The sequence below is a fragment of the Telmatherina bonti genome, assembly GCF_933228915.1.
Source record: "Telmatherina bonti genome assembly, chromosome: 11".
Lineage (NCBI taxonomy): Eukaryota > Metazoa > Chordata > Actinopteri > Atheriniformes > Telmatherinidae > Telmatherina > Telmatherina bonti.
In genome coordinates, this window is record NC_136629.1 from 11,447,696 (window position 1) to 11,459,093 (window position 11,398).

Genomic DNA, 11,398 nt, shown 5'->3' on the forward strand with positions numbered 1-11,398 from the left:
CCCCAAAAAGACTAGTAAACACACATCTTATACACTGTTCGGTGGTACGCATGCATGTTAAGTATGCTAAACTAATGGAACATCTGTATCCGGCAGGTTTTTGTTGTTTCCCGGCTCCAACACACCTGATTCAAGTCAAATGGCTCCAACAGTTTCTCGTATTCATCCATTTCAGTCAGGTGTGTTGGAGCATGGAGACAACAAAAGCCTGCAGGATGCTGACACTTCAGGACTGCAGTTTGACACGTGTGCCCGGCCTGACAGAGCTTCTGGGAATTTTCCAGATCCTTGAGGAATGTTACTGAGTCAGAAACTCTGTCCTCCAGAGCGTTCATCAGGTCCACCTTCCAGAACTGGATCAGACCCCTCCAGGACTGCCCTGATTCTTGGTGATGGACTGTAAAAGGTCTTCCTCAGAGATCTGACATAAAGCATCAGACGGTTGCTGCAGATTTGTACCTCCATGATGACATGATGTCCCGTTCCACCACATCCTAAAGCTGCTCTGTTAGCCTTTCCCAAACTGGGACTTTTAACCCCCACAGAGACAATTTCAGATGGTAACCAGATTATTGTAAAAGAAATAAATATCACATGAAATTTGGGGATTTTATAAGAAAGGTCAAAATGCAAAGAGGTCACCCTGTGAATCCTAACTGGGCCTTATCTCAGAGAGAGAAGCTGACCTGGAGCCTGAAGGCCGCCTTGCTAAAGCAGCGAAAGGTCAGAGAAGCTGCTGAAGTTGTTTCAGGGTGAAACAAACCTGTTCACACTGATCCCTGCGGCAGGAGCATCCACAACACCAGGATCTACATGAAGCTGACTGGAAGAAAAATCAACCTTTTTAACCCTGTCCTGTCCAGCAAGGTTGCACACAGAACGGCAGCCTGTGTGTCACATTTAGCCCGACAGCTTGACCCTGCCAAGGGAGACGTGTCTTATATATGGCTGCCTTGATATTCTGAATATTTAATTATTATTTTTATCGTAATAATCAGTCCTGATATGGAAGTGCTGAACCTGGCAAGGGAAGAGAAGGTGAAAGGTACAGAATTACAGTGTGAAAGGAAAAGTTGTCTAAGCTGCCAAAATCACAATATTTGCAAAATAATAATAATTTAAAAAAAAGAAATAATAATAATCATAGACTAATAATAATAATCATAAAATAATAATAATATAATAACAACAACAACAACAACAACAATAATAATAATAATAATAATGATAATACAATTTAAGCAATATATTAAAAGAATAAAGTATTGGATTGGGGTCCATCATGTCACCTTCATGTAGTCATTTTAAAACTACTTCTATGTAAAGACAAATACCTGACACTGAAGATGTTTTACCCATTAAATGGAGTCTGGACTGAAGAGGGATTATTTCTGAGGCAACACTGCCCCCAAAAGGCTTCCAGCAGGAGTGATGATTATTTTTATTAGTAGATATTCCTGCACTAATATTGATGAGAATACAGTTTATATTACACAGTTACAGACTGAAGACATAATAAAAAATAATAAAATGATGTAAGAGGAAATACAAATAGCTCCTTTTTAAACACTGCTTGCTAATTTAAAATCATTTCCCGACATTTAAAGTTTACACATCAGACATTTATGTTAAAGCTGCAGAAGTCCGTGTTTATTTAGCTCATGTTAAAACATCGCAGTCCGGCAGGTTTTCTGCTAAAATCCAGCAGAAATCCTCACATATGAAGATTTTAGGGATCGAGCTCCACTGGATCTGAAAGATGTCAAAGTTCAACGGTTATAAAAAACAGAATAGTTTTCCGTTTTCAGGCCCGTGTCTTGTGAAATTAAATCCTAGTGTGGAACAGGAAGTAGACATTCATGTAGGTTAAAGGTAGCTGGTATCCATGGTGGCGTCACTGACCTGTCCTCTCACCTCTTAAGATGGCCGCCCTTCCTGAATCTGGCTCTGCTGTAGAAAAGGGTCCTCTTCCTCTCCAGTCGCCCACCAGCCAATATATGACCTGCACACTCCGATCTATGCAGTGTGAAGTTTAACGAAGCTTTCCATCATTGACCTTCATCATGTTTGACGCACTGTGTATGGAATCAGATTAGTTTCAGAATCTCCAAGCAAAACTTTTTAAAACTCAAGCAAAAAACAACAATTAAAACCAAAACTTTCTCAAACTTAAAGGGTTCCTATGATGGTATTTGGAGTTTTCTGAGCTTTCTACAGTGTTACAGTGTTGAATCCTCATCAGACATGTGAACGGCACTGTTTTTTATCACCTAAACGCATGTTTGACTTTGAATTTGAGTTGCAGCACGCTCTCCGTTCTGTTTCCATGGCGACGAAAAACGCGTCATTTTAGAGAGTTTTTTCTACTTGGAAATCCTTGTGACGTCCCGGGGGATAAGGTTCGGTGATTGGTTACCTTCTACTGGATAACAAGGGCATGTACAAATACATCAGGCGGGTGGAAAACGTGGGATAAAGTTATTTCCAACGATGGCTGGTGAGTTTACCAAAGAGAGACATCCTGCTGCATTCGTTGCTGTGGGTTGCTGTTTTCCACTTCGTTTTCAGGCTCTGATTCAGGTTCCAACATGTAGGGCTGTATGCTATGTGTTGACATTGTATTTTGTTTTTTATTGAGTTCATATGAGCCTAATCCTTCTGTTTATGAGATGTTACAATGACGGCAAAAGCAGGTACGGTGCGCACTCCCGATGTAGTGCAGTGGCGGGAGGCGGGGCTTAATGCGGAAGAGTCTCAATCCACTCGTTTTGCCCACAGGCTGATCTGACAGCCTACAGAGAGGGTCGGTCTGAAGTAAATAAAGTGATTTGTGACAATAACTCCATCAATCCCAGCCCTTCTGGTCTCACAAATAAAAATAAATTAGCCTGAAATGCACAGAATAGTTCCACTTTAAGTAAAAGAAATTATCTCAAAATCAAAAATGATCAATCATCATGAAAAATGTTAGGCTTTTATTTGGTTAAATTGAGTGGTTTTATTTGTGTCACTCCAAAACTCACCAGCCAATCGGAATGCGCCCCTGAAAGAGCCCGCCCATGAATGGTTTGTGTCAGAAATGAAACCAAACCATCGAGAATCAAAACCAAAGACTGTGAAGCGCAACCAAAACAGCGAGAAGAGAGAAACAGGAAGAGGAAACTGCAAACAAAACTACTCAATTTACCAAATAAAAGCCTCATAGTTTTCATGATGATTGATCATTTTTGATTTTGAGATCATTTATTTTAAAAGGTTTTGCTTGGAGATTCTGAAACAAACCTGATTCCATACACTGTGTCGTTTCTTCCTGAACTATCAACCACCTAAATCTGAGAAGGGAAGTTCAACCCAAACCTTTTCAGCCTCGACCCACAAGATAAACGTTGCTGTTTGCGACGCTTTAAAACGGTCAGAATCTTCATGAATAAAGGAGGATAAAATGTTTTGCTGGTGGATTGTGATAACAGCTGTGATGACACCGTCGATGAAGGTCAGCATCTCTCACTGAGATGATGACAAATTCAGATTTTATTTACAGCCCAAGTAGCAGCTTGTTGCTTTTGTATTAAATAAACCAACGTGTTATTTTGACAGAGTAAAATAATGAAGAAATCATGTGTTAATAATCAGGATTTCATATTTACTTTTTGCATCAAGTTAATGCTTTTGACAACCTTTATAAAAATCCCAAACTCATTTGATAAATTTCGGCTGTCTTTGTCTTTACTCAGTGATCCCCTGAAATTATCTGGCGACACAGATGAGAAAGACGGTTCTGTAAGTAGACTCAATTTGAGTGAATTAAAATGCCATAAACTGGACTAAATTAAAACCTTTACATGTCCACCAGCAGCACTGATGGAACTTGTTATTTTTTGACAACATTTGTTTTTGTTTATCCTTTCATTCATTTTCTGAACTGCTTATTCCAATTCAGGGTCGTGCGGAAGCTGGAGCCTATCCCAGCTAGCTTTGGGTGACAGGCAGGGTACACCCTGGACAGCTCGCCAGTCCATCACAGCGCCACACACACAGAGACGAACAACCACACTCATGCTCACACTCACTCCTAGGGGCAATTTAGAGTGACCAATTAACCTATCATGCATGTCTTTGGATGGTGGGAGGAAGCCGGAGTACCTGGAGAGAACCCACGCATACACGGGGAGAACATGCAAACTCCACACAGAAAGGCCACTGACCAAACCAGCCAAGGATCGAACCAGCGACCTTCTTGCTGTGAGGCCACAGTGCTAACCACTGCGCCACCCTTGTTTTTGTTTATTTATTTTTAAATCATTCACATAAGAGGATTAAGTTCAGGTGTGACTGTTTGCAGCCACTCAACCTGTGCTTTCAGGAACGTTGCAGAAATATTCATTTCTAAAACGACTCATTCATTACCAACGAAAGATGTGCAGGGAAAACACTAACCTCCATCTCTCAACCATTTCTGGGTTATTATGGTTATTATGAACTGTCTGGCCTGATTCAGCCAAATAAAAACTCCATGGTTTATGGTTTGGGTTTGTTCAGACAGATGTGACCTAATTGTAAAAAACCTCCAGAGAAGAAGAAGAGAGAAATAAATTCTGTCTTTTGTAGGCTACAAAAACTCCCAAATACAAACAATTTTCCATTAAACCTTTTTTTTTTTTTTTAAACTCCCTTCAAACACCCCCACAAGTGAATCACCGCCCGAGTATGAAACTAAACACAGGCACTTATTCAGTAACCAGAATACATTTAGGCATTGAGTGTATTATTCTTGCCGAAGTGGAGCTGGAGAGCCACTCAACCCCTCGCAGAGCAGGGTTGTTTTAGCCGGGACATGATGTGTGTTTGTGTGTGTCAGGGTCAGGAGAACAGCACTGTGAAGACAGGATGAGAGGCTTTAATAGGTGTGGCCGTTTTCCCTCAAATTGCGATGAAGGAGAGTCGTTGCTACGGCAATCCGGAGGGACCTAAACTCTCCAAGTGGCCCTGTAGTTGCCAGCTCGGCTGGCCTCCCACATGCCAGTTAATGGCGGGGGCTCAGAGCTGCGCGACGAACCAATGAAATCACCGGATGGTAACAGGGAGCTTGACACACTTTGTGGTTGTTGAAGCGTCTCTTGGTTGAAAACAGAGGGAATGTAAGATCATTAGGATTTGTTTGTTTGAATCGAGTGTTAGTAAAACCTTCTTGAGTGTTCAGGTGTAAAGGTACACCTTACCACTTAACACACACACACACACACACACACACACACACACACGTAAAACAGAACTGAACCATGAATGAAGCGGATTTTGTTTGCTCGTGTTTGTCTCTCGTGTCTGAGAGACAAACACGGGACCACCAATTGATGGGACGGGACCACCAAACTCCAGTGTGGAAATAAACCGCGAACTAACAGAAACTGATCACATGTGTCAGAAATCAGCGTTTCATATTTAGTTTGTGGGATCTGAAACAGGACCTCTCTGCAGGTTAATCCGCTGATGCAAAACGCTGCAGTCCTCGTTCTGCTGCTCTTACACACACATCATTTCTAACTGGTTTTAAGCTCTCAGCATTCCTGTTTGGATGCGACAGGAAAAGTAACAACTATTTAGTCCGAAAGTTCGTTGACTGAAATTTACTGCTTTTAATGTTCTGATTGTTCTGGATCCACAGAAAGGGAGGTTTCATCCTTTAACTTAGTTTAGCTGGACGTCTTGTGGACAACTGAGTGATGTCATATCTGCAGAACATCTCGTTCTGGCAACCTTACCTGGAATAAAGTTCACATTTTTCGTACTGACTCATGTTCCTTCCTGGTTCCGGTTCTAATGAAGGTTTTGTTTCCTGGTTTCAGTTCTAATAGAGGTTTTCCTTCCTGGTTCTGGTTCTCATAGAGGTTTTCCTTTATGGTTCCAGTTTTCATGGAGGTTTTGATTCCTGGTTCTGATTCGAATTTAGGTTTTCCTTCATGGTTCTAGTTCTAATAAAGGTTTTGTTTCCTGGTTTCGATACAAATAGAGGTTTTGTTTCCTGATTCCAGTTCTCATGGAGGTTTTGTTTCCTGGTTTCGATACAAATAGAAATTTTCCTTCCTGGTTCTGATCAGATAAAATAAGATAAACTTTATTTATATAGCGCTTTTCACACAAGGTCACAAAGTGCTTCACAACAATAAAAACATAGAAAACCTGTAACATGTGGAAAAATAAATAAATAAATAAAAACAGTACAAAAACACAACAGTGTCACTGAGTTTTTTTGGAGCTAAAATGCCTGAACAAAGATGTTTTTAAGAGGTTTTTAAAAGCATCTACTGAATCCAGAGAGCGCAGATCCTGGAGAAGCTCATTCCAGAGATGGAGAGTGACAGCTTTAAAAGAACGGTCTCCGGTTTCCCGGTCGTTCTGGTTCTCATGAAGGTTTTCCTTCCTGGTTCCAGTTCTTTTGAAGGTTTTCCTTCCTGGTTCTGGTTCTAATAAAGGTTTTTCTTTCCTGTTCCAGTTTTCATAGATGTTTTCCTTTCCACTGTCTCTTCATGCAGTTTAGAACGAAGAATTGAATTGAGGAGAAGATTTGATCCAATCTGTTGCTTTACTTAACTAGATTATTACTTTTATAAATTGGTTTAAATGAACCAAGTAGCTTTTCCAAAAGAAAGACACACACAGATGATGTCTCCTCTTCCCTGAACCACTCTTTTACAATCTGAGTCCCATGAATCCTGGCATTATCTTAAAATGTAACTGTGCCATCTGGGAAGTATATAAAAAAAAAACTACGCATCCAGGTATCAGCTGATCTCTTTCTCTGGACACATCATGTTGTTGAACCTAGACCTGAACATAGACCTGACTCACTGCAGCAACCTCAGATCATAGACTGCCCCCACAGGCTTGTACAGCCTGATGTCTATATCACCTCATCTGCCTTCCTTCTTACCCAGATGCTCCAATCTCTCTTAAACCGGGTCAGTCTGGACCAAGTAGCAACTTCTAAAAGTGAAACCTGTGCAGAAGTGCCAAAATTTGCAGTTCCCCCCTCATCCACTAGAGGCTCCAAAACAACAACTCTCCATAGAGTCATTCATTCATTATCTGAACCACTTAATCCGATTAAGAGTCGCAGTGGAGCTGGAGCCTATCCCAGCAGCCTTCGGGAAAGTGGCGGGGCACACCCTGGAAAGGTCGCCAGTCCTACGTAGTCCCATAGACTCCCATGTTAAAAAGACCAACTTCACAGCAGAAATAAACATGTTTACAGCCTGGTTCAAAAATCCATTTTAGGTTTAATATGTCAGGTTTCATGACAACTGTGGGGTGAGTGAATTTTTTATAACTCACCCATTTGTAACTACTTTAATCTTGAACAGGTACCCTAGACAGGTCACCAGTCCATCACAGGGCTATGATAGCCTTGTGATGGGTGTCTCTGCCTCTCGCCCAATGATTGTTGGGATAGGCTCCAGCTTCCCCAGGACCCTGAATGAGACCAAGCGGTTTGGAAAATGGAAGAAAGGTACCTGATATACCGCTGCAAGAAGGCAAAGTGCAGCACAATTACATTTTTTAGCGGGTTGACAACATGACTTAACTTTAGACCACTTCTCTCCGTTAGCTGGTTAGCTCCTATTAGCTTCAGGTTAGCAAAGCTAGCTCTTAGCTATAGGCAGGCTGGAGTTCGCTGGATTTCAATCCTCGACCCCCACACTCACAGTTAGGGTGGCCAGATGTCACGCTTTGTGCGGGATAGTCCCGCATTTCTATTACTCTTCACATGTCCCACAAAATGGGGCGCTGTCCCGCATTGTTACGACCAGTCTTCACTGTTGTGATAAAAAAAAACAAAAAAAACAAAAAAAAACCAAACTGGCTTTTACTAATTGTGTGTGGCAAAAGTTTTGATGGCTGTCACATCACACCGCCTTCTGATTTGAGTTACACTCATGTCAATCAAACTAGGAGGCGGGACTTAATGCACATCTAGGATGCACCGGTGCACCAACTAACAAAAACAAATAAATAGAAAAATACATCGAGCGGTCATGGAGGACAGGGAAACGACTGCAGTGAAGAAGAAAAGGAAGTTTTGTCACAACAAAGAGTGGGAAAGCATATATTCCTGGGTTAAACCTGTTCGAGGAGACTGAGAAGGTATTTTGTCAGAGTAATTTTTCTATGTCACACGGTGGAGAATATGACGTGAAACAGCACCAAAAATCCGAGAGTCACAAAAAAAAACATGCTACTCAGAGGGAGGCTTCCCAGTCAATGGACATGTTCCTGATAAAGCCTCGACTGCTCATTCTGTTTGATTCTTAATAACGTGAAAGGAACAAAGAAATAGTATGCAAGCTTTTACTGTTTCCCTTTGTCAGAGAACTTGAATTTCAATAAAAAAATATATATATAATAACCCATTTGTTATGTTTGGATAGTAATATAATTACCAAAGAGCAGAATAGAAAGGTGTTTTTTTTTTTTAAAAACACCTTGTCATGACAGAGTGGAATCTCACATTGTCCCACATTTTCATAGTCTTTGTCCCACATTTGGTGAGAGAAGATCTGGTCCCCCCTCTCAGCTCTACCTCTTTGCCCATTTGTATATTTTCTGGGAGTGGCGACACACGTGACGCTGCCAAGATGGCGACTGTGGGAACTGCCCAATACTTTTTTCTTTTTCCCAATGAGCTTTAATCCAGCTTTTCAGATACCTACTGGTGATGCCACGCTCCATCCATCCATCATAAACAGTCTATGATGTGGACTCATAGACTGCATGACCTTATTCCAGCTCCAGAGACCAGTCTTTATATTTCTTAGCAAACTGAAGCCTTTTTCTCCAGTTAGCCTCACTGATTAGTGTTTTCTTATATCTACACAGCTGTTCAACCCCTTAAGTTCTCTTCTACTAGTTGTTCATGTGGGAAAGTTCTTACTGTCACTATTAAACGTTGTCCTGAGTTCTGCTGCTGTGGTTTTCCCATCAGATCTCTGGTCATCATGATTCTGGGTGTTTTTTAGACCACATTTCTTCCAGGAAGATGATGGTTTTCTCACTATCCTTCCAGTTCTTAACAATGCCTTGGACGGTTCTTAACCAGTTTCAGAAAATTCTGCATCTCGTAAAATGTTTTCTCTGCTTGACATCGATGATTTGCACCTTCTTAAACAGGGTGTTACTTTCCACTTGGTTGGTTAAGAAATGAGAAGCTACTGGTTGCACCAGTTTGGGTTTCATCATCATCAACATCCTCATCCATCAGGAAGCTTTTACCTGTGTGCTCAGGTGGTGAGCTCTGGATGTGGAAGGGCAGTGAAATCACACTAATATGGATCATGTAACGGATTAACTTGGTCATATTTGGACTACAGTGAACCAGGTTGACCTAACACAACCTCTCCATAATCTTGATTCAAACTGTTTTTCTCAGAACAGGGTGCCTTCAGCACAAAGCAAATGGCCAAAGGATAATAAATATCTAAGCTTTATGGAATCCCAGACTTTGTCGCAGAAACACTGCCATGTAAAACTGAAGCGACACAACTTCACCTGAACTCATTGTACGTAAAAAAGGAGAATCTGACCCCCACAAGGAGCAGCCACCTCCATTCAGGGTCCCTCCTGCTCCATAAAAGATTCATTTGTACTCTCACATCCATTTACCACGAAGGCTAAAGCGTATTGTAGTATTCAAAATCAGTTTTATTACGAAGGTCAAATAGATTTATAATATGTGACTTTTTCAAAACAACGCCGAACAATGGAGGCCATTGGACCCTTTGGCAGTTTCGTTTGTCTCCATTCAGCTCAGCCTCTCTCCGGATGTTCAGTCAGCTTGTCATAAAATGTTTTGCTATTTTTGTTGAACATTCATAACTTCATTTTTCCCAACTGCGTGCTTGCAAATTCCTCTCGTCAGTGTTGATGGTGAATTGTTTTTGACGGTAACAGACTCCAGCGAACTGCTAGAGGTCACATTTGTTGTGTAAGCATTCCTCAGGGGAGCCATTTTTCTTCTGCCACCTACATCTGCACCTCACTAATTCATGACCTGTCTCTGAATGCTTTGTTAGAAACAATGCCACCCCCAAAGCTACTGGCTTAAAGATCAGAAGAAGTGCTGTCATTTGCAAATTTCCTCTGACAAACACAGATAATTACAGGAATTAGCCGCTATTTTGTCATTAGCCTTCACTTTCAATGAGTCAATAATGAAAAGAGAAACAAGAGTCGTTGACAAAGACAGATGTCTTTGGAGGATTTCAAGACCCCCCTCCTCAACTCTTAGCCCACATATTTAATTTGCTGTTTTATTAATATTATTAATGTAAGCAAGCTTGAAGCTTTGAAGCGGAGAGTTTTTCTCCTGATTGGTATTGTGTGAGCGCTGATGGCTCGGCTCAGGGGAAGTCAGACTGATTCCAAATGCACTTTGTTAGTGGCATGATGAAAATGGCAGCTCGCCTTTTTAAAGCCGTATATTTGCGAGCATGATTATGGGGTGTGTGTTCACATGAATGAAGCCAAAACAATGACACACAATCAGCACTTCATAAACCAGCAAAAGGCCACGGACAGATTAATAAGTGCTTTCAAGATACACACATAAACATGCAAAAGACTTTTGGGAATTACAGATATATGTGACCCATTACACAAGATTTGGTTCAGAAGCATTTTTTCCATCTTTTGTCTTAAATCCAAATGATTAGGTGAAAGCAGAGATCCTAACATATAATTTACTGTTGATTTGTGTACGCACAAATGGGATTTGATGTCTTTCAGCATTAATAAGGGTAATATTTACCCTCTCTCTGTCCTGTCAGGACTTGGCAGAAAGGAAGAGTTAGCTCTGTAAAGTGAGAGAAAGACAATGGAACGATAAACGTTGTTGCTAATTATGGACTTTGTCTTTTGTCTCATCCATTTTTGTCCATCATTTCCCATACGGGCATGACAGTCTCTGTGGCGCAATTGGTTAGCATGTTTGGCTGTTAACTGAAAGGATGGTGGTTCAAGCCCACCCAGGGATGATATGTATTACATTGTACTGGTGAATGAATGAATTTCCCATATGGGAGGATTGCCAGGTTCGAAGTGCTTGTGGCTGATGAAGCAGAAGGGCGGACCAGTGTAAAAATATGGTTTTAATGCCAAACACGAACGGACACAAAATGAAAATGAACTGGCAGTTGGAAAAGAAACCAAGAGGTACACACACATGCACACACACACACACATACTCACACAAAGGAGTGCTACCAAATGGCCCAAAGCAAGGCCAAAGAAAAGGAAAAAAAAGCCAAGTTGGGTGGAGGGGCTCCGGAGGAGGGACCAGACCAAATGTCAAGGTAACATGACCTAAAAGATTGGGCTGTGGAGGCTGTGACATCAGAAGACTGGACAT